General features: G+C 38.9%; 2 long non-coding RNA genes across 2 annotated transcripts; one reads left to right on the top strand and one right to left on the bottom strand.

Moving 5' to 3' along the window:
• Positions 1 to 11984: 11984 nt before the first annotated feature.
• On the bottom strand, positions 11985 to 13870 carry LOC116605192. Its single transcript, XR_004291395.2, has 2 exons — positions 12576 to 13870; positions 11985 to 12454 (listed from the first exon to the last, which is right to left on the bottom strand). It is a non-coding gene; the product is annotated as an uncharacterized LOC116605192 (long non-coding RNA).
• A 56-nt stretch (positions 13871 to 13926) lies between these two features.
• On the top strand, positions 13927 to 16565 carry LOC125557517. Its single transcript, XR_007305292.1, has 2 exons — positions 13927 to 14184; positions 16527 to 16565. It is a non-coding gene; the product is annotated as an uncharacterized LOC125557517 (long non-coding RNA).
• The last annotated feature ends 3879 nt before the right edge of the window (positions 16566 to 20444 follow it).

The raw sequence follows: 20444 nt of genomic DNA, 5'->3' as shown, positions 1-20444 counted from the left end.
TATTTTTGTTTTCTTAATTATTTTTTTAAATATCGATACTTAATTATACTGTTCTTGGTGTGTCATGACATAAAAAGAAGGTATAGGGACATTTTTATGTACTCTCAGCATCTTTGATGTGCTCATGCTTTGTTCAGGATCCTGTACATATTTTATGCGCACAAGAACTAACTAGATTCCTTGGATAACTTGATTAAGTAGATTCTAACATAGAGCATAGCGCTCGATAGATTGATATACCTTTTTTTCCGAGTATACTGTTTTATTTTTCCTAATGTTACTTTTTGGAATTTACATTCGGAAAAAAAATTATTGATTGTAACCTTTTGGAGGTTACACTCGTAAAACAAATTCCCGAATGTAACCCTGAAGCTTTTCTTGAATGTAACCTCCAGTCCGATGTTGACTTTGCTTGGGATAGTTTACGATACCAATAGTATTAAAAGTAATTTTTATTACGATTCCCTTCAGCAATGCCACGTTAGTCTTTCGTTGCGGGCACTTGACTACTAACGCAACGACCCGGGTTCGATTCCCGCTGATAGCCTATTTTTTTTTCTTTATTTTTTTTTAAATATCGATACTTAATTATACTGTTCTTGGTGTGTCATGACATAAAAAGAAGGTATAGGGACATTTTGATGTACTCTCAGCATCTTTGATGTGCTCATGCTTTGTTCCGGATCCTGTACATATTTTATGCACACAAGAACTAACTAGATTCCTTGGATAACTTGATTAAGTAGATTCTAAAATAGAGCATAGCGCTCGATAGATTGATATACCTTTTTTTCCGAGTATACTGTTTTATTTTTCCTAATGTTACTTTTTGGAATTTACATTCGGAAAAAAAATTATCGATTGTAACCTTTTGGAGGTTACACTCGTAAAACAAATTCCCGAATGTAACCCTAAAGCTTTTCCCGAATGTAACCTCCAGTCCGATGGTGACTTTGCGGACCAATTGAGCTTTAGGGCCATGGTGGTAAAACACCGGTAACTGAAAATACCCGATGAGCTTTAGGGCCATGGCGGTAAAACAACGGGTAAATGAAAATACCCGATAAGAAAACCAACCCGTACCCGGTTATCGGGTAGATACAAAACATCGGGTAAAAACCCGATAATAAATATCGGGTAAATTACCCGATAAAACATCGGGTAAAAACATCGGGTAAAAATACCTGATAAAACATCGGGTAAAAATACCCGATAAAATATCGGGTAAAAATACCCGATAAAACATCGGGTAAAAATACCCGATAAAACATCGGGTAAAAATACCCGATAAAACATCGGGTAAAAATACCCGATAAAACATCGGGTAAAAAATACCCGATAAAGCATCGGGTAGAAAATACCGGATAATAAACACAGATATACGATACCCCATGATGTGGTTGACATATTTACTTTAATATTTCACTATATTAATATTTAACTTATGGGTTTTACTGGGTTTTCTTTTGTTGTGCGTGCGTGGAATGTGTGCGTGAGTCTATATTTGTGCGCGTTTATAAAAAGAAAGGAAATCGATTGAAAGCCACAATGGCAGGCCTTTGTAGTCTTTGAATGCCGCTAGTATAGTCTAGTTAGTCCGATTTTTGGTATCATGCTACTCAGAAATTTAATAAAGTATGTACATCTTGGCTTAGATGTGCGTCGGTTGTTGGAGCTAAAATGCTAAGTTTGAAAACAGCGACTGTAGCTAACTAAGATCGAAAGACGTGCCTAGAAGAGATGGTTCCGCTCAGGTATAAACACCGATCATACGTGATTGGCTGCTATATTTCCGTTCCAGCTGAAACAGGCGCTTAAGTTTCATACTACTTTGTCAGTCTACTTTGTGTGGTTATTGTAAAACGTAGAGTCACGAATTAAAGCTTGTTCAAGTGTAATAAACAAATGTATTACCACTATAGCAAGCCTGCCAGCTCTTCAGTGAATTTATTCGGAAATTACTATTTTTCAGAGTTTCGGGATTTCTTGCTGATCAAATAAAAAGTTAATTAAGCTACAAGTTGAAACGGTAGGTCGGAATCCCCTCAAAAGAAATACGTGCGAAAAACGCCATTCAGGAATAACACATTGGACAGCTTTTTTGCCATTTGATACACGTCCAACAGATTAACGTCATCATCGTGAAACCAACAATTCTTATACGGATGCGGTGAGTGTCATAAATTTGGCAAAGTTTTTCCATGATTATTCCTTTTGTTAAAAAAAACCCCTTAATTCTCAAGTATGGAACGAACACCGCGAAGCTCGGAGCCTCTGGTACACAGGGTACGCTCTAATGACACTCTAAACGGAAAATAAAATGTAGAGCTCTGAAATACGTTTTATCTTCATTTACTAAAAATGACTCAATCATGTCTCTCAGCTACCTAAAATAAAGTTTCTTACTCCCTGAGTACAAATTTTAGATAGCAAATTTCATATAATTCCGGAGGGCTATATAACGATAAGTAGTCCTTTGTGTCCTATTATTGATGTTAAACTAATCTTGAGTTCAGCTCCAAAGGCAAAAATACTTGCTTAAGACGGAGATGATTAGAGGAAATTGATTGGGATCACAATGGCTTTCATGTGTTGCAAGTGCAGGAACACAAAAATTATCGTTTCTCCAGCAAATTGTCAAGTTATTCATTTACCGGACTTCGGCGAACTCACGTTGCGACACCGTGTGCCATTAACGAATGCAACACAGAGATCAGACTGATTTTATAGTTAAATTCTTGCCTTCAATGAAACTAAAAGGAAAGCCCCGTAAAAGTCAGCTAACAGGCTAAAGCATTTTATCAAATAGATTCTCTGCCGCTTTTGTGTACATTTCCCTTGTGATGACAAGTCCAAAGCAGTCCCAGCTGAGGACGTTGGTGGTTGGATTTGTTTTGATAAGGTGGGTTTCATCATCACTGTCCCTAGTAAATTGTCTTTTTATTTTTATATAATGGGGAAGAAAAAAATCGCACCGCTCGGGGTCGTGTTACTTATTTACCAGGCGGCGGCGGTTAAATAGCGCGTCGTTTGAAAGGTCAAAAGCGCTTTATTATCTATAATCACATAAGGTCTAATTCTCTATTATACTTGGTTCCGAGCGGTAAACCTCTTTTCCACGGAAAACTGTCCCATTTATTAACTGTTAAAATGACATTGATTAGTATGATCAACCATACTGAAGGCGAATAGTATTCTACCAAAGCAGAGGCTAGCCTAGCTGACATCTGACACTTGCTGTAATAAGATCCTGGCTCACTGAAAGGATGCGAGCGAGTTCAGGGACTCATGGTTCAAATGATTATTTTTATTTCGGGACAATACGCGACACGGGCCAAATTACAGATATTATCAGCTGCGCTTTAAGATATCTACTGTAGATTTTATGTAAAGATTTCCCAGCGACCACTCTGCGGCAACTCTTATCGGCAATTATCGCTTTTGAGTTTTGCCAGGCATAATCCGTGGTTTTCTTTATTTTCCGCTGATGGCTATTGTTTGTAAGGCTAATACACAATAAATAGAATGTTCAGCAAGAATTTTCCCTTCATTTAGTATCGATGTACTATTTAAAACACGAGCAGTAGTAGCAGTGTTTTATCGGGTATAAAATTTCGTACCCGATAAAACACGTCATGCGAATGTTACGTGCGACTGGGTAGCCATTTCAAGAATTAGGTGCTAAGTCCAGTGGTCCAGTTTCACTGTTACGATTAACTCATCCAATTTCAATAGGCGCTTTGACCAATTGAGGTGGAAACACAAAGTCTATGTTCATCAGTGAGTCAAAGCTTGTCCATCAGTGAATTAAAAATATACTCAAGAGCACTCAATGCCTAAAATAGTACTTCATTGATTAGATGAAAAGTCGAAAGTATGCATGTTGCGTTCCTGGGAATCCAGATAACTACAGTAGACACAGAGTAGACAATGAAACAAATTTTGTTGAAATTAAATAAATTCAGGCATTCCTCCAGCGCTGTTGAGTTCACAAAAACATGCCTCCGAAGTCGCAGTTTATACCGCCAAACTCCTGAGACTGAAGACCAAAAATACTTTGGAAGACTGTGTAATCCAAAGTCTATCAGAAATTACACGAAATGGCAAATAGTAAGAGAAAATAAGGATCCGGCAAAAGAACAGCATAGCGCTGTTTGTAATTGATTTAGAGAAACTGATTCGGACACGTGAGGATTTTACCACACAGTTATATCGCTGGGGACTTGCCTATGTAAAAGCCTACTCACGTGTCTACAAAGGGGCATCCGATTGGTCGAATCACCTATTGAATATGGATAAGTTAACAGTAACAGTAAATGAACCCAGTACCGAAATCTTGAATGGCTTCCCAGTCACATGTAGATAATGTTGAAAATCATGTACTGTCTCTACTGTGGTTTTCATTATCTAACTAACAATTAATTTCAGTTATCACGAAACGATATGGGAACCAATCTCGGATCGAAATTGTGTCAGTACTGTTCATTGAAAAAGAATAAGTAAATAACAGCTACTTTCTTTGCCCCTACCCTTAGATTCTCTATTTGTTAAGTTTTGAATTTTCCAGCACCTAGACCTAGAGATGCCTGCAGAGAGGAGGCTAGGAGCGGCCTTAGATTTCCTGGCTTGTACTTCAATTGGCTTTTAGAAAATAGGATGTGACTAGTTTAGTGCGAAATCAAGTTTCTTGAGTCACTGTAGATATATGATAATCTATTATTATACAGTCACAAAGTGAAGGGTAATTTCTCTAGATCATTCTATATGAGTGGGCCTTGCGAAATCAAGTTTCTTGAGTCACTGTAGATATATGATAATCTATTATTATACAGTCACAAAGTGAAGGGTAATTTCTCTAGATCATTCTATATAAGTGGGCCTTGCGAACGCCAGCCCAGTAAAATATAAAGAAATTAAGCTTTTGCTATCAGGAAACCACGGATTATGCCTGGCAATGCAAAAGTGATATTATTGCCGATAAGAGTTGCCGCAGAGTGGTCTGCTACTGCATATGTCTGTTAGGCTGTTTTATTTGTGTTTGCTTTAGAAGTCCTTTGGGAATCTTAACAGGAAATCTACAGTAGATGTCTTGAAGCACAGCTGAAAATATCTGTAATTTGGGCCGTGTCGCGTATTTCCAAGAAGTCTAAAGGCCACAACGACTTACAAAACCGAGTACTGCAAAAGGATACTATATACCATGAAACGGTCGCGACCCAAATATACGGATTGTGATTGGCTTGCATTGACAGTGTATCAAGTGTATGTTGCAACAACTGTGTGTGTGTGTGGGAGGGGGGGGGTGTTATATAGCCCGCCGCCACTGTAGTTGTGTGTGTGTGTGGGGGGGGGGGGGGGGGATGGCACTAGCAACCTATTTTAAAAGCCGAGTCCCTAGCTTGGATGATTCCTCGTCACCATGTGAGGGGAGGGGGGGGGGGGTATCACCCGCCACCCATCAACCTTTTTTTAAAGGTCAGGTCCCTAGTTCGGAGAATTGTTTTGACCTCGTCCCTAAACTACTCTATTCTAATACCAAGTCCAACTAGTATAATGAAATTTAAGTTTATTTCTACTTAAAAATGCTACTGACTATATATAAGTGCCCCACTTAAATGTAACTTAGAAATACTATTTAATTTAAGTTAAATTCCTTACTTCGTCCAGTATCATCTTATTTTCGTTTGAAACACTCTTGTTTAACATAAAATAGCATTGTTCGAGCGGTTAGTATTCTCCCTCTATCTGTAGTAGAAAAGGATACCACTTTATACATTCAGGTGGCGTCCACCAGTCTCATACTTTTTAATACAAAAATGACCAGCATAAATATTATATATATTTTTTATTTTATTTCTACCAAATGTACGAAATGTATAGTGAAACATTATAATAATAATACAACATGGTGAGGCATATTCAGTGTTTGTCAGTTATGTACATGGTAAGATGGTACTGTCCTATAAATCTAGATTGTTTTGTAAACAGAAGCAACAACATACTGCGTTATAATCATTAAACAAATAACTGTCGCGAATGGGGGGGGACTGGGGGGTTTCAGTGAAACCCGACTGGCGCCCGCCGTCCGGCTCGCCGCGCCCCCCAGCCCGTTTTCCGTGGCCTGGGGTATACCGTCTGGGGAAGCAGATAGGGGTTCACGTACATAAACAACTGGGGCAACTGTGTATGAAGGCCGGGCGCGTCCGGACTGGGGGGTTTCGTACAAACGGGAATAACCCGCGCCGCGCCCCCCAGCCCGTTTTTTCAACCCGATAAATCCACGGTTGTGAACGAGGCATTCAGAGGCGCTACCTTCAAGAATACCCATGGAATGGCCTACAGCCCCTCCGAAGATGGTGCATATTGTAAATAACGCGCCGCGATGTCGATAATGAGTGGAGACAGCAGAAAGGTCCACTTTATACAAGCCCCCTTCACGAAGTGGTACAAGCTTGGAAAAAAAGCGGGAAAACATCAAGTGTCACCAAGAGTGCATGATCAGTGAATGATCATGTCAGTGAAACCTCCCTTCCCCCTTTCTAATGTTGGATGTAACCGTGCTGAATTCCTAAGATTTACACCCCGAATTGGACAACATTGTACTGGGGGGAGGGGGGAGAAGCGGGCAGGAGGAGTGGGTAACATTGAAACCCCTATGCAGTGGAAAATCAAAAAAGGCGACAACAGTTTTGTCCAGCATTGTGGGTCCTGTAGGATTTGCCGTACTCGGGTGGGCCGTTATTTGTACAAAAGACAAGTGCAAAAGGAATACAAGGAAAACAAGTGCAAAAGGAATATGGATAAAAAGTTAATGATGTTGGTCTTTATATGTAGTCTTTGTTGGAGTAAAAGACCTAAAAATATATAATAGGCAAGGGGTGTATGCGCTATAGTAAGAAGAATATGTAGCTTGAAAAACGGTATATAAGGCACCGGTACTCTCAGTTTTGTTATACGGTTGTGAGACCTGAAAGATGATTAAGGGAGAAAATGCTGGACGTTTTCCAACTTAAATACTCAACATTTGTTGAGGAAGTCGTAAAAAGAGCTGATATGGGACCACTAAGCAGGGAAGTTTAGAGGAGAAGATAGGTTATGATAGACAACATCCGATGTTTTTGCAGGGGGTAGGGCACTGGTGCACACCTCCCCCCCCCCCCCCCCCCCCCCCCCCCCCCCCACCTCAAACCCCTTAAAACTGACCCCAGGACACGAAACGATTGCGAGCAGTTCCGAAATGAGCTCCAAGGGATTGCTGCAATGGACTAAGGGAAAGCTTAAAGAACTGACATGCAATTCTAAGCATAATAAAGGGTTTCCAGCAAATGAATTTCTTAAAAAATCGTGTCTCTTAAAAGCTACAAATTCCAATACAATAACTCTATTTATTACATACAATGCCACAGCGTCTGATCTGTGATAAATACGGCTAAACCCATTCACACACACACACACATTTGTGTGGGATGCTTTTGTATGGGGGTCCTCTTTTTTTACCCTATGGCTGGGGGAGGGTCTTTTTGTGCGTGTCTAATGGGAGGACCTTTTTTTCGCATATTTTTTTACAAAAATCATAGCCCCCCCACTACCACCCGCTAAATAATGACACGACCCTTAGATTTCTAAACCAAGAGTGTTAGACCCCTCGGTTGCTGGGGATAAAATGGTTCTGATGGGAAACATGTGGAGTTAAACTTGTTGTGCTACGAATATTTTTTGGGGCGCTTGAGCGGATGCTTAGGAAAATCGCCCCGATTGGTTATACGAGCAATAATTCATGTGCTTAAATGTCTAACCAGTCTCTCCAGCTGTCCCCACGTCTTGCCCATATGCTTGGCGTCTGCATCCAAATCTCGGCGCCAGGTGTTACGAGGCCTCCCTCTCTTCCTCTTTCCTTGGGGATTCCAAGTGAGGGATTGTCTTGTGATGTTGGTTGCAGGCTTTCGAAGGGTGTGGTCAATCCATCGCCAGCGTCTCTGAAGGACGTCTTGATCAACAGGCTGCTGCTTTGTACGCCGCCATAATTCCTCGTTGCTGATCTTATCGGGCCAGCGGATCTTCAGGATCTTCCTCAGGCATTGTTGATGAAGACCTGGATTTTCTTCATGGTGGTGACGGTGTTTCTCCAGGTCTCGGCTCCGTAGAGTAGTATTGGCTTTATGATGGTGTTGAAGAGCCTGATCTTGGTGGTGATGCTGATCTCGCTGGATCCCCAGATGTTCTTTAGTTGATGGAAGGCTGCTCGGGCTTTACCAATGCGGGTTCTTATGTCGGCATCCGTTCCTCCCTTATTGTCCAGGATGCTGCCGAGGTAGGTGAAGGTGTCCACCTCTTCCAGCGCCTCGCTTGGACTGTGATAGGTGTCTCGTTGGATGCGTTTGTCTTGAACACCTTGCTCTTCCCTCTGTTGATGTTGGGGCCCAGCCTGGCTGAGTTGTCCGCAACGATGATGGTCTTTTCCTGATACCCGTGTTAAAGTGGTTTCACTTAATGATAAGTCGAATACTTCATAAAAGACGACACTATATCATTTATTTTCAATGTTTGTTTTATCTTTAGGATTTACTCTAATTCAAACTCATCTCACCCCCACCCCATCCCTTCACTACCCCCTGAAACCAACAACCCGCCCCTTAGTTTTGGAACAACTCTGTTCTCGTAGTTTACTAAGGACGTTGGGGGACCTAAATAAGCCGCTGTGCTCGTTCAGAGAGAAGAAAAATAGGTGAGACCAACATAAGTTTTGACCCCTAAGTTATAGAAAAAGTGCGTAGTCTCTAGATCCTTTTCCCCAAAGAATAGCATCATCCACTATAAGCGCGTAAAGGCTTTTGGCAGCGCAACATGATAAGTTGCCAGGAAAGATGAACTCGTTCCAAAATGACAAAGAAGTAGGCATTAAGAATAAGTAATTAGGTACAGAGTTCCAAAATGACAAAGAAGTAGACACTAAGAAGAAGTAATTAGGTAGAGTTTCATCCTCTTTGCCGAGGTTATGATCAGGTAGCGAATGTCAGCAAATGTAACAAATGTCAGCAAGTTTTGAGGTCTACCTAGTGCGATCTTTCTCAGAAAAATACCTGTTCAAGCGGAGCACAAGACTTGGAAAATCATTAAAAGGTAATATATTGTTATAGATTAGACGAGGGAAGACACAAAAGTAATAAAAAAACATCTTCCGCGTATCATCTTTAATGGCCATGTTCATTTTCGACTTCATTGTACATGCCTAAACATCGAGCTCACATTTTGAAAAAGCAACAAAATAGTCAACAATAAAATTAAGTTAGAGTTGTTATTAGGATATAATGACCCACCAGCGTGAGACTTCCTAATGGATAGCAGTTAGTATAATTTCATACATAAATGATAAGGCGATCACTTTAGACAGACAGACAGACAGACACAGACTAGTTTTGTTATAGATACAGCCTATTTTTGTCATATTTGCGACATTTGAAACAGTCGTATGTCAGTTTTGCATTTATCCCCTCTATATAAGCGGTAGGATTTATGATCACAGTTTTACTATATTAAGCGGAAATTAAAAAGTAAAAAGTAAAAGACCCCTCTTATATAAAAATTTAAAACAAAATTTAAAAATATTATACATTTTGCCAGGTGAGGTGGGTATTTGGCCCAAAAGAGGTGCCGCTAAAGGTCTGTAATTCTTTGAGATTAATGTGAAAGCAAACTGATATAATCGGAGCCCTGTCCATGACAAAAAAGCGGTGGCAACTGTATACACAAATGTAAGAAAGAGAAAAGGAAAAACTGTACCCTACTTTATCCACGTCCCCGTATAGTCAATATAGGGATACCCGTGTTAAAGTGGTTTCACTTAATGATAAGTCAAATACTTCATAAAAGACGACACTATATCATTTATTTTCAATGTTTGTTTTATCTTTAGGATTTACTCTAATTCAAACTCATCTCACCCCAACCCCACCCCTTCACTACCCCCTGAAACCAACAACCCGCCCCTTAGTTTTGGAACAACTCTGTTCTCGTAGTTTACTAAGGCCGTTGGGGGACCTAAATAAGCCGCTGTGCTCGTTCAGAGAGAAGAAAAATAGGTGAGACCAACATAAGTTTTGACCCCTAAGTTATAGAAAAAGTGCGTAGTCTCTAGATCCTTTTCCCCAAAGAATAGCATCATCCACTATAAGCGCGTAAAGGCTTTTGGCAGCGCAACATGATAAGTTGCCAGGAAAGATGAACTCGTTCCAAAATGACAAAGAAGTAGGCATTAAGAATAAGTAATTAGGTACAGAGTTCCAAAATGACAAAGAAGTAGACACTAAGAAGAAGTAATTAGGTAGAGTTTCATTATCTTTGCCGAAGTTATGATCAGGTAGCGAATGTCAGCAAATGTAACAAATGTCAGCGTACGTAGCAAATGTCAGCAAATGTAACAAATGTCAGCAAGTTTTGAGGTCTACCTAGTGCGATCTTTCTTAGAAAAATACCTGTTCAAGCGAAGGGAAGACACAAAGGGAAGGGAAGACACAAAAGTAATAAAAAAACATCTTCCGCGTATCATCTTCAATGGCTATGTTCATTTTAGACTTCATTGTACATGTCTAAACATCGAGCTCACATTTTAAAAAGCATCAAAATAGTCAACAATAAAATTAAGTTAGAGTTGTTATTAGGATATAATGATCCACCAGCCTGATAAGGCAATCACTTTAGACAGACAGACAGACAGACAGACAGACAGACAGACAGACAGACAGACAGACAGACAGACAGACAGACAGACAGACAGACAGACAGACAGACAGACAGACAGACAGACAGACAGACAGACAGACAGACAGACAGGCAGGCAGGCAGGCAGGCAGGCAGGCAGGCAGGCAGGCAGGCAGGCAGGCAGGCAGGCAGGCAGGCAGGCAGGCAGGCAGGCAGGCAGGCAGGCAGGCAGGCAGGCAGGCAGGCAGGCAGGCAGGCAGGCAGGCAGGCAGGCAGGCAGGCAGGCAGGCAGGCAGGCAGGCAGGCAGGCAGGCAGGCAGGCAGGCAGGCAGGCAGGCAGGCAGGCAGGCAGGCAGGCAGGCAGGCAGGCAGGCAGGCAGGCAGGCAGGCAGGCAGGCAGGCAGGCAGGCAGACAGACAGACAGACAGACAGACAGACAGACAGACAGACAGACAGACAGATGGACGCAGACTAGTTTTGTTATAGAAACAGCCTTTTTTTAATATTTGCCATTAATAGGAAACAGTCGTATGTCAGTTTTGCATTTATCCCCTCTATATTAGCTGTAGGATTTATGATCACAGTTTTACCCTGTTAAATCCTTTGCATTTGACTACGAAATTTGATTAATTTAATTCTTTCTTCAGCATTTGTATAATTATGTGGTTACTTATTGTTAGTAGAGTTAGAGCAATTCTTTGCTTTATAGCAGGGTTAGCTAACAGGTAGGCTAACTGATAGGCTTCTGATTATTATTCTTAAACAATTTTCAGTTTATTGAGTTCGTTAGTATATTTCCTGTTGTCATAAGAGCCGAGTAAGCTGAGCTAATTTTGAAATGTTTGTTATACTTCACACATTCCATATAAATTACTGTTTTCAAAAGAGCCTGGTCATCCTTTGGCAATAAACGTGTCCAGTATTTTATGCTTCTGAACGATTAGTCAATTTGGGTAAAAATTAATGGTTTTGCGCTGAAATCCCAAGTCCCCTTAACTCGGGCAGATTCGTCGTGTAGCCATTTAGCTTGTGGAGTACGTGCGCACAGGGGGTTGAACTCAGCACAGTGTAACCAAACTGGAGTTTCATACACCAGAGGGGTAAGCTTTGAAGGAGGCTAGATAGTATAGAGAAGGTGAATCGAGGACATATTAAACATTAGGGAATTAGATCCTGGTGTAAAAACGGCATCTATGCAGAGGTAAAGAAAACGGAACGGGTGGCGGAAGAAAGAGAAATTGGTTATCCATAAGAAAAAGAAAGGGGCTGATATAATAGACATAAAATTATATTGGATGAATTTAATATACATCGACGAATAAACGCATCAGAGTTTTACATAGCGAATTCATTACTTTCGTCGGTTGGCCAGCCAACCGCCGCGGATACCGTCACCCCTCTGCCTCTACTCCTTGTAATAGGAGGGGCCAATGTTGTACGTGGAGCATTCTCTTCCCTTCTGCCGGAAGTACTGTTGCCGAAGAGCGACAAGTGATATGCCTGGTATAAGTCCGCGGGCTTCTGGAGGGGATGAATTTTAGGCGTCTGCACCACGGTCTACAGGAAACATGCATTCTCGTGCGATTGGCCCCTATCTACTCTCTCTAGGACCTCCGCTGCCTCGTTCGCCCTGTATTAATGGAAGTCTGTTTTGTCCCGCGACTACCATAAACCGACAATTGCGTTTTCATTGTTTCTTGACCGGAACCGCCGCCAGCTCAAGCTTTGATTCTTGGAATAGGGTTGCAACATCATTCTGAGTAACACAAAAAGGAAAATAATTATAAACAGCAATGAGAGCAGAGCACAATGGGCACACAAAACACTCTACACTATAAAGCGTGACAGGAATTAACCACGGTTCGGCCATTAATCACCTCCTAGGCTGTGTATCCACTTTCATTTCCACTGCTAGCTGGGCTGAGATATAATCTCCGGCTCGGCCATGTCACTCAGGCATCAACTTGAGCCAAGTGGGTAATGTGTTCATCGACGTCGACGTTGACGTCGCTGCGGTAAGAATTGGTAGGATTCCTACTGCCCATATATGGGCACCGGAAGAGAAGAAATATTTTTATAGGTTGCTGGTGGGTACGCTAATTCTTTTTTTCATTCAGGCAATGTTAAAATTTATTCAAACGATTATTCTGAATTTTAGAGGATGTCGTTCCTCAAAAATATTGTTTAGTGAAACACCTAGCGAAAAAGTCAACCAGTCATTTTGTTCAGTTGTTATAGCAAGAATAGCAAGTGTTATATAAATTGCATTCGCGACAGTATTTTTTTACTGATTAAAGCGCAGTATGTTGTTGTTTATGTTTACAAAACAATCTAGATTTATCGGACAGTACCATCTACATAACTGACAAACACTGAATATGCCTAACCATGTTGTATTATCATTATAATGTTTCACTATACATTTGTACATTTGGTAGAAATAAAAAAATATATAATATTTATGCTGGTCATTTTTGTATTAAAAAGTATGAGACTGGTGGACGCGCACCAGAATGTGTAAAGTGGTATCCTTTTCTAGTACAGATAAAGGGCGGCCGCTTGAACAATGCTATTTTATGTTAAACAAGAGTGTTTCAAACGAAAATAAGATAATACTGGACGAAATAAGGAATTTAAATACATTCAAGACAAATACAAGATGTTACTTAAATCAAATAGTATTTCTAAGTTACATTTAAGTGGGGCACTTATAGTCAGTATCATTTTTAAGTAGAAATAAGCTTTAATTTCATTATACTAGTTGGACTTAGAAAAAATGTTTTTGGTATTAGAATCGAGTAGTTTACTAGCAGTGAAACTCAAACGAGTTTCTAAACATCACATTTTTTTAGGCAAATGTCAGGAGGCATTCGGGATTTTCTGTTTCCTTTAACCAAGTGTTTTGTACTTGTGGGATAGAGAAAAACGATGCTAAATTGTTATTCGCATTATTATAGGATAACTTAGCAAGGGAGTAGCCAGGGGGGGTGCCCCCCCCCTTCTAGCAGCCAGAAATGCGGTAAATGTAAAATACAGGAGAAAATTTCTTGAAAGGACCTTTTGGGCCCCTCCCTGTTAAAAACCCTGGCTACGCCGCTGCTTAGCCTTAGCAGTAATAATACAGCTTCACCAGCTTAGGTGAGACCGAGAGAAAGTCAGTCACATGCGAGAGGAAGTGACGCGCAAGCGTATCTATTGTTTTCACGTGACTATCACGGCGGGCTTTTCGCATACCAGAGCGTGTTTAGATGTGGGACTTTGTTCGACGTTTGCATCTAACCTCTCAAAAGATGCGCTATTTCTTTCAATCACATCAAATCAGATGGCAAATCTAACAATGAAAACATTTTGATCAAATTGCTTTAATTTTGAAGAGATAACAGAGCGTTAAAAGTGAAAACCCAGCGACTGCATGAGAACTCAACAGTAAGAATGAAGACAAAGCTCGCTGAAATTGTAGCCGAAAGAGAGCATCAGGGCTTTCAGGTAAGCCTAACTGATTGGGACTGATTGCTGTCTATTGTTTGCTTGTTTATTACTGTTTTTTAAAGGAAATCTTTCGAATTTAGCTGATCTTTTTCCTTTGAGTAGTTTATCATGTCATTCGAATCAGCGTTCGCCGTCCGATAAAGAGCCTTCGGTTTTATTTTATCTGGCCAGCGGAGACATCTTATACTTACGCACTTGTTATATGCATATTGTTTTATATTTTATACAAATCAATGATTTTTTTAAGACTATGCTCAGTTGCCACTGAGGTTTAAACTCTGCTGTTTTGCCACAGTCATTATCACAGAACAATATAAACATAGTCGGCCTAGATTGCAAAATACCTTCGGTTTACTTGAATATTTTCACTATCAATGCCGTCTCAGTGAGATTTTAATTTGAATAAATTTCTCTGGAGCTGTTAACTGTTGGTATATTTGGTTCGGTGTTATGTCAGTATTTTAAGGGGGTCACTTCCATGGCTGAAGGATGATTTTAGCATTATTTCTGAGGGCTCCAAAACACTTAAATCATATAGAACCAAGGAGGATAGAGAAGGAAACACAACTGATAATTTGTAAATTTCACACATTGCTTCATTCCATACGGTCGAGTGTCAATGCATAAGATATTGCTTTCAAGTCATTTATCCGTTACGCCTAAAAAAGAGTGAATCTCTGCCTTGAAATTACAAGAACATGCCAAAGAGAGTTTACGCGATACATAGATTTTCAAACCTTACAACCACTATGACCAGACATGTAAACTGATTGTGTGAAGATAATAAAATGTGTTCTCTAGTTTTCAATCACCTAGCAATAAGTGATATATTGCTTTGTGCTGCTTCTCTTGATGTCAGATCTTTTAGCTGGTCTTGTTGTTGTATAAGTATGATACTATGATTTCAGAACCAAATATGCATGCTAGTTTGTTGATATTTTTAGACCTTACATACAAGTTGCATACCTTGGGATCACACAAAATCTTAAAAAGTTACCTGCAATTTCATACATATATGTTTATTTATATTATATTCAAGCTCAAGGGAAGCAACATTTTCTAATTGCAGAAACTATTCTAGAAATTTCCAGTACATGTTAACTCTAAATTTATCTTATCATTTCCTGCTAATTGTTTTAAAACACAAACTAACCCTTATTTAGTGTTTTCTGCTTGTTTCTAGGTGTACAGAATACAATAGTTCTACAGTTTTATTTACACTATACATACAACTTGAAAAATCATTTCGCAAAGCAGAAGAGGAAAGTAACAAATGCATAAAAAACTAAATAAATGGAAAGTTGATAATAGAAAAGGGATTTTTCTTCATCATTATACTCAACAAAAATAAGTGTCAAATTTTTTGTTACTTTTCTCTTTCCCTATGAAAATGTGGAAATTCATTAGTTTTGGGTACCATAGATGCACATCACCAGGCAATTGACACTCTTTAGTATTCAAGTCACAGATCATATTCAATGTATGTGTTGATTTTCATAGACACTGTAAATTGTTATGGATTTTGTTTGCGATGAAAGAGAAATCCTTTTATTTCTACCCCCGGGGTGCGCAGTCATAGGAATCATATGGAGAAAGCTTAGCATTTGAAGATTTCTTAATAAGAAATGACCCACTTTTCGCCAAGGGGGAAACCCCCTGTGTATGCGCCTGGCTCCAGCCGCCTATTTCCCAAGCACAGCCTGCTACTCTAAAAGTTATTGAAACCCCATGTTAGAAACTGTGTATCCTTGATATCTCAAGATTGGTCCCCAAGATTTAGCATTGATAAAACATTGGTGATTGGCATGATAAGCTGGAATTCCGGTAGTTTATCATTGCTTTTAATGAAGGCAGTTTTAGTACTATAACACCAAGAGGCCTACCGCCTCGATTCATACCTTCATTTTAGAGTGAATCCAACTTTGGTCGAAATTTTTATAAAATATAGCATTTTGAAGCGAGTTTTTGTACCCCAAGTTGTGCAAAAAATACAGCGATGTTTTGTATGGAAATTTTTACTTCCCACTGTTTTTTTATCTCAAGGTCATAAACCCATTCTTCCCCAGTTATTCGTAATCTATGATTGGGCTTTTTAAAGAATGACTAGAATGTAAACATAAGAAATCCTAGGTATGGTAAGTGGTTTAATTTTCAAAGCTGCCTACATAATGTTTTATTTTTTATTAAAAGCACAAGAGCCTGCAACTGAGAAATGAAGCATTGTTTGTTGCAAATCCACAAAGATACATTCCCACTGAAATTTGTCAGGAAAAATATTTGATTTTAGTGCACTGTACGAATTATTATTAAAACAAGTTATTTTATTTACTTTTTTACAGACACAGCAGTAATATGATGCACTGGATGCTACGGGCTGGTCAAGGAGCAAAGAAGAAGAAGATACAGTAGTTTGATATATAATTTACTACCTTTTTTTGTAATTGCTAAAAGGTTATTTGGGAATGTTTTGTATGTGCTAATGTTTACTGTAGGACAAGCAGGCATCCCTCTTGAAAAAAAGCATTTCCATCAAACACGGGCTAGTCTTTTCTTATTCTTAGAGTTTCATTGATCTAAATAATTGGATTATAGGATATCCTATAGATAGAGATAGCTCAGTGAATTTGATTGTACATTTAAAGTTAAATAAAGTGTGTATTTTTTGTATATTGGTGTGTGTGCTTATTTTTTAAATGATTGATATCAAACTATTGCATACGGGTCTGTAATACGTAAATGTATGCAAAATTCGGACATAAAGGTTCAATTAAAGAACATTTCTAGACTTAAATATAAAGTTTAATGGACATTTCTATACTTATACGCAACGTTTAATGGAATAACATGTCATGGATAGTCTCAGAAAGGTTATATTTAAAGGCCTTTCCAGATAAAATTTAATGGATTTACGTGTTCTCGATAGTTTTATAAAGTTTACATTCGAAATGAACATTTCGAAACCTTTGAAAAAATTATTATTCCAGCCTACTGAAAGGAACACTGAAATGTATCTAAAGTTCAGATTTCTTCGTAAATTGGTTATTTCATCCCCCGGGTTGCGGACATGCACAAAATCGTCGGTGAAGGATGCAGGATTTATTACCTTTCTTTTTTTAACGGGAAATCAAGAGAGCTGTGTGATGCGGAATTGGGCATAAAATTGAGCGGAAATGTGGGATCAAAACCCCTTTCAAGACCATGATATTTGAACACTTTTCCGTTTTAGTGCGCCACAGTTCGAAGCCCAAAGCAATACATTCTGCATAGACTAGACAGTAGTTTCAAATTCAACGCGCACAAAAAATAGACCCACGCACACGTTCAGGTACAATCAAAAGAAACCAAGAATTAATAATATTAATGTGTTAATATGTCACCACTAGCTCCCGCTTTTGGGTATCGTATATCAGTGTTTATTATCCGGTATTTTTTACCCGATAATTTATCGGGTATTTTACCCGATGTTTTATCGGGTATTTTTACCCGATGTTTTATCGGGTATTTACCCGATGTTGTTTTAGGATCCATGTTTTATCGGGTATTTTTGGATCCGTATTTTTTAACCGATGTTTTATCGGGTATTTTTTCCCGATGTTTTATCGGGTATTTTTACCCGATGTTTTATTGGGTATTTTTACCCGATGTTTTATCGGGTATTTTTACCCGATGTTTTATCGGGTATTTTTACCCGATGTTTTATTGGGTATTTTTACCCGATGTTTTGTATCTACCCGATTACCGGGTACGGGTTGGTTTTCTTATCGGGTATTTTCATTTACCCGTTGTTTTACCGCCGTGGCCCTAAAGCTCAATTGGTCCCCATCGGGTATCTTAATATTACTGCCGTGGCCCTAAAGCTCAATTGATCCGACTTTGCTTGGGATAGTTTACGATACCAATAGTATCAAAAGTAGTTTTCATTACAATTCCCTTCAGCAATGCCACGTTAGTCTTTCGTTGCGGGCACTTGACTACTAACGCAGCGACCCGGGTTCGATTCCCGCTGATAGCCTATTTTGTTTTTCTTTATTATTTTTTTTTTAAATATCGATACTTAATTATACTGTTCTTGGTGTGTCATGACATAAAAAGAAGGTATAGGGACATTTTTATGTACTCTCAGCATCTTTGATGTGCTCATGCTTTGTTCAGGATCCTGTACATATTTTATGCACACAAGAACTAACTAGATTCCTTGGATAACTTGATTAAGTAGATTCTAACATAGAGCATAGCGCTCGATAGATTGATATACCTTTTTTTCCAAGTATACTGTTTTATTTTTCCTAATGTTACTTTTTGGAATTTACATTCGGAAAAAAATTATTGATTGTAACCTTTTGGAGGTTACACTCGTAAAACAAATTCCCGAATGTAACCCTGAAGCTTTTCCCGAATGTAACCTCCAATCCGATGGTGACTTTGCTTGGGATAGTTTACGATACCAATAGTATTAAAAGTAATTTTCATTACAATTCCCTTCAGCAATGCCACGTTAGTCTTTCGTTGCGGGCACTTGACTACTACCGCAGCGACCCGGGTTCGATTCCCGCTGATAGCCTATTTTTTTCTTTATTTTTTTTTAAATAGCGTTACTTAATTATACTGTTCTTGGTGTGTCATGACATAAAAAGAAGGTATAGGGACATTTTTATGTACTCTCAGCATCTTTGATGTGCTCATGCTTTGTTCAGGATCCTGTACATATTTTATGCACACAAGAACTAACTAGATTCCTTGGAAAACTTGATTAAGTAGATTCTAACATAGAGCATAGCGCTCGATAGATTGATATACTTTTTTTTCCGAGTATACTGTTTTATTTTTCCTAATGTTACTTTTTGGAATTTACATTCGGAAAAAAATTATAGATTGTAACCTTTTGGAGGTTACACTCGTAAAACAAATTCCCGAATGTAACCCTAAAGCTTTTCCCGAATGTAACCTCCAGTCCGATGGTGACTTTGCTTGGGATAGTTTACGATACCAATAGTATTAAAAGTAATTTTCATTACAATTCCCTTCAGCAATGCCACGTTAGTCTTTCGTTGCGGGCACTTGACTACTACCGCAGCGACCCGGGTTCGATTCCCGCTGATAGCCTATTTTTTTCTTTATTTTTTTTTTAAATATCGATACTTAATTATACTGTTCTTGGTGTGTCATGACATAAAAAGAAGGCATAGGGACATTTTTATGTACTCTCAGCATCTTTGATGTGCTCATGCTTTGTTCAGGATCCTGTACATATTTTATGCGCACAAGAACTAACTAGATTCCTTGGATAACTTGATTAAGTAGATTCTAACATAGAGCATAGCGCTCGATAGATTGATATACCTTTTTTTCCGAGTATACTGTTTTATTTTTCCTAATGTTACTTTTTGAAATTTACATTCGGAAAAAAAATTATTGATTGTAACCTTTTGGAGGTTACACTCGTAAAACAAATTCCCGAATGTAACAATGAAGCTTTTCCCGAATGTAACATCCAGTCCGATGTTGACTTTGCTTGGGATAGTTTACGATACCAATAGTATTAAAAGTAATTTTCATTACTATTCCCTTCAGCAATGCCACGTTAGTCTTTCGTTGCGGGCACTTGACTACTAACGCAACGACCCGGGTTCGATTCCCGCTGATAGCCTATTTTTTTTTTCTTTATTTTTTTTTAAATATCGATACTTAATTATACTGTTCTTGGTTTGTCATGACATAAAAAGAAGGTATAGGGACATTTTTATGTACTCTCAGCATCTTTGATGTGCTCATGCTTTGTTCCGGATCCTGTACATATTTTATGCACACAAGAACTAACTAGATTCCTTGGATAACTTGATTAAGTAGATTCTAAAATAGAGCATAGCGCTCGATAGATTGATATACCTTTTTTCCGAGTATACTGTTTTATTTTTCCTAATGTTACTTTTTGGAATTTACATTCGGAAAAAAAATTATCGATTGTAACCTTTTGGAGGTTACACTCGTAAAACAAATTCCCGAATGTAACCCTAAAGCTTTTCCCGAATGTAACCTCCAGTCCGATGGTGACTTTGCTTGGGATAGTTTACGATACCAATAGTATTAAAAGTAATTTTCATTACAATTCCCTTCAGCAATGCCACGTTAGTCTTTCGTTGCGGGCAGTTGACTACTACCGCAGCGACCCGGGTTCGATTCCCGCTGATAGCCTATTTTGTTTTTCTTTATTATTTTTTTTTAAATATCGATACTTAATTATACTGTTCTTGGTGTGT

This window comes from Nematostella vectensis, chromosome 12, assembly GCF_932526225.1.
Source record: "Nematostella vectensis chromosome 12, jaNemVect1.1, whole genome shotgun sequence".
Taxonomy (NCBI): Eukaryota; Metazoa; Cnidaria; class Anthozoa; order Actiniaria; family Edwardsiidae; genus Nematostella; species Nematostella vectensis.
This window is presented reverse-complemented; position numbering and strand designations above follow the sequence as displayed.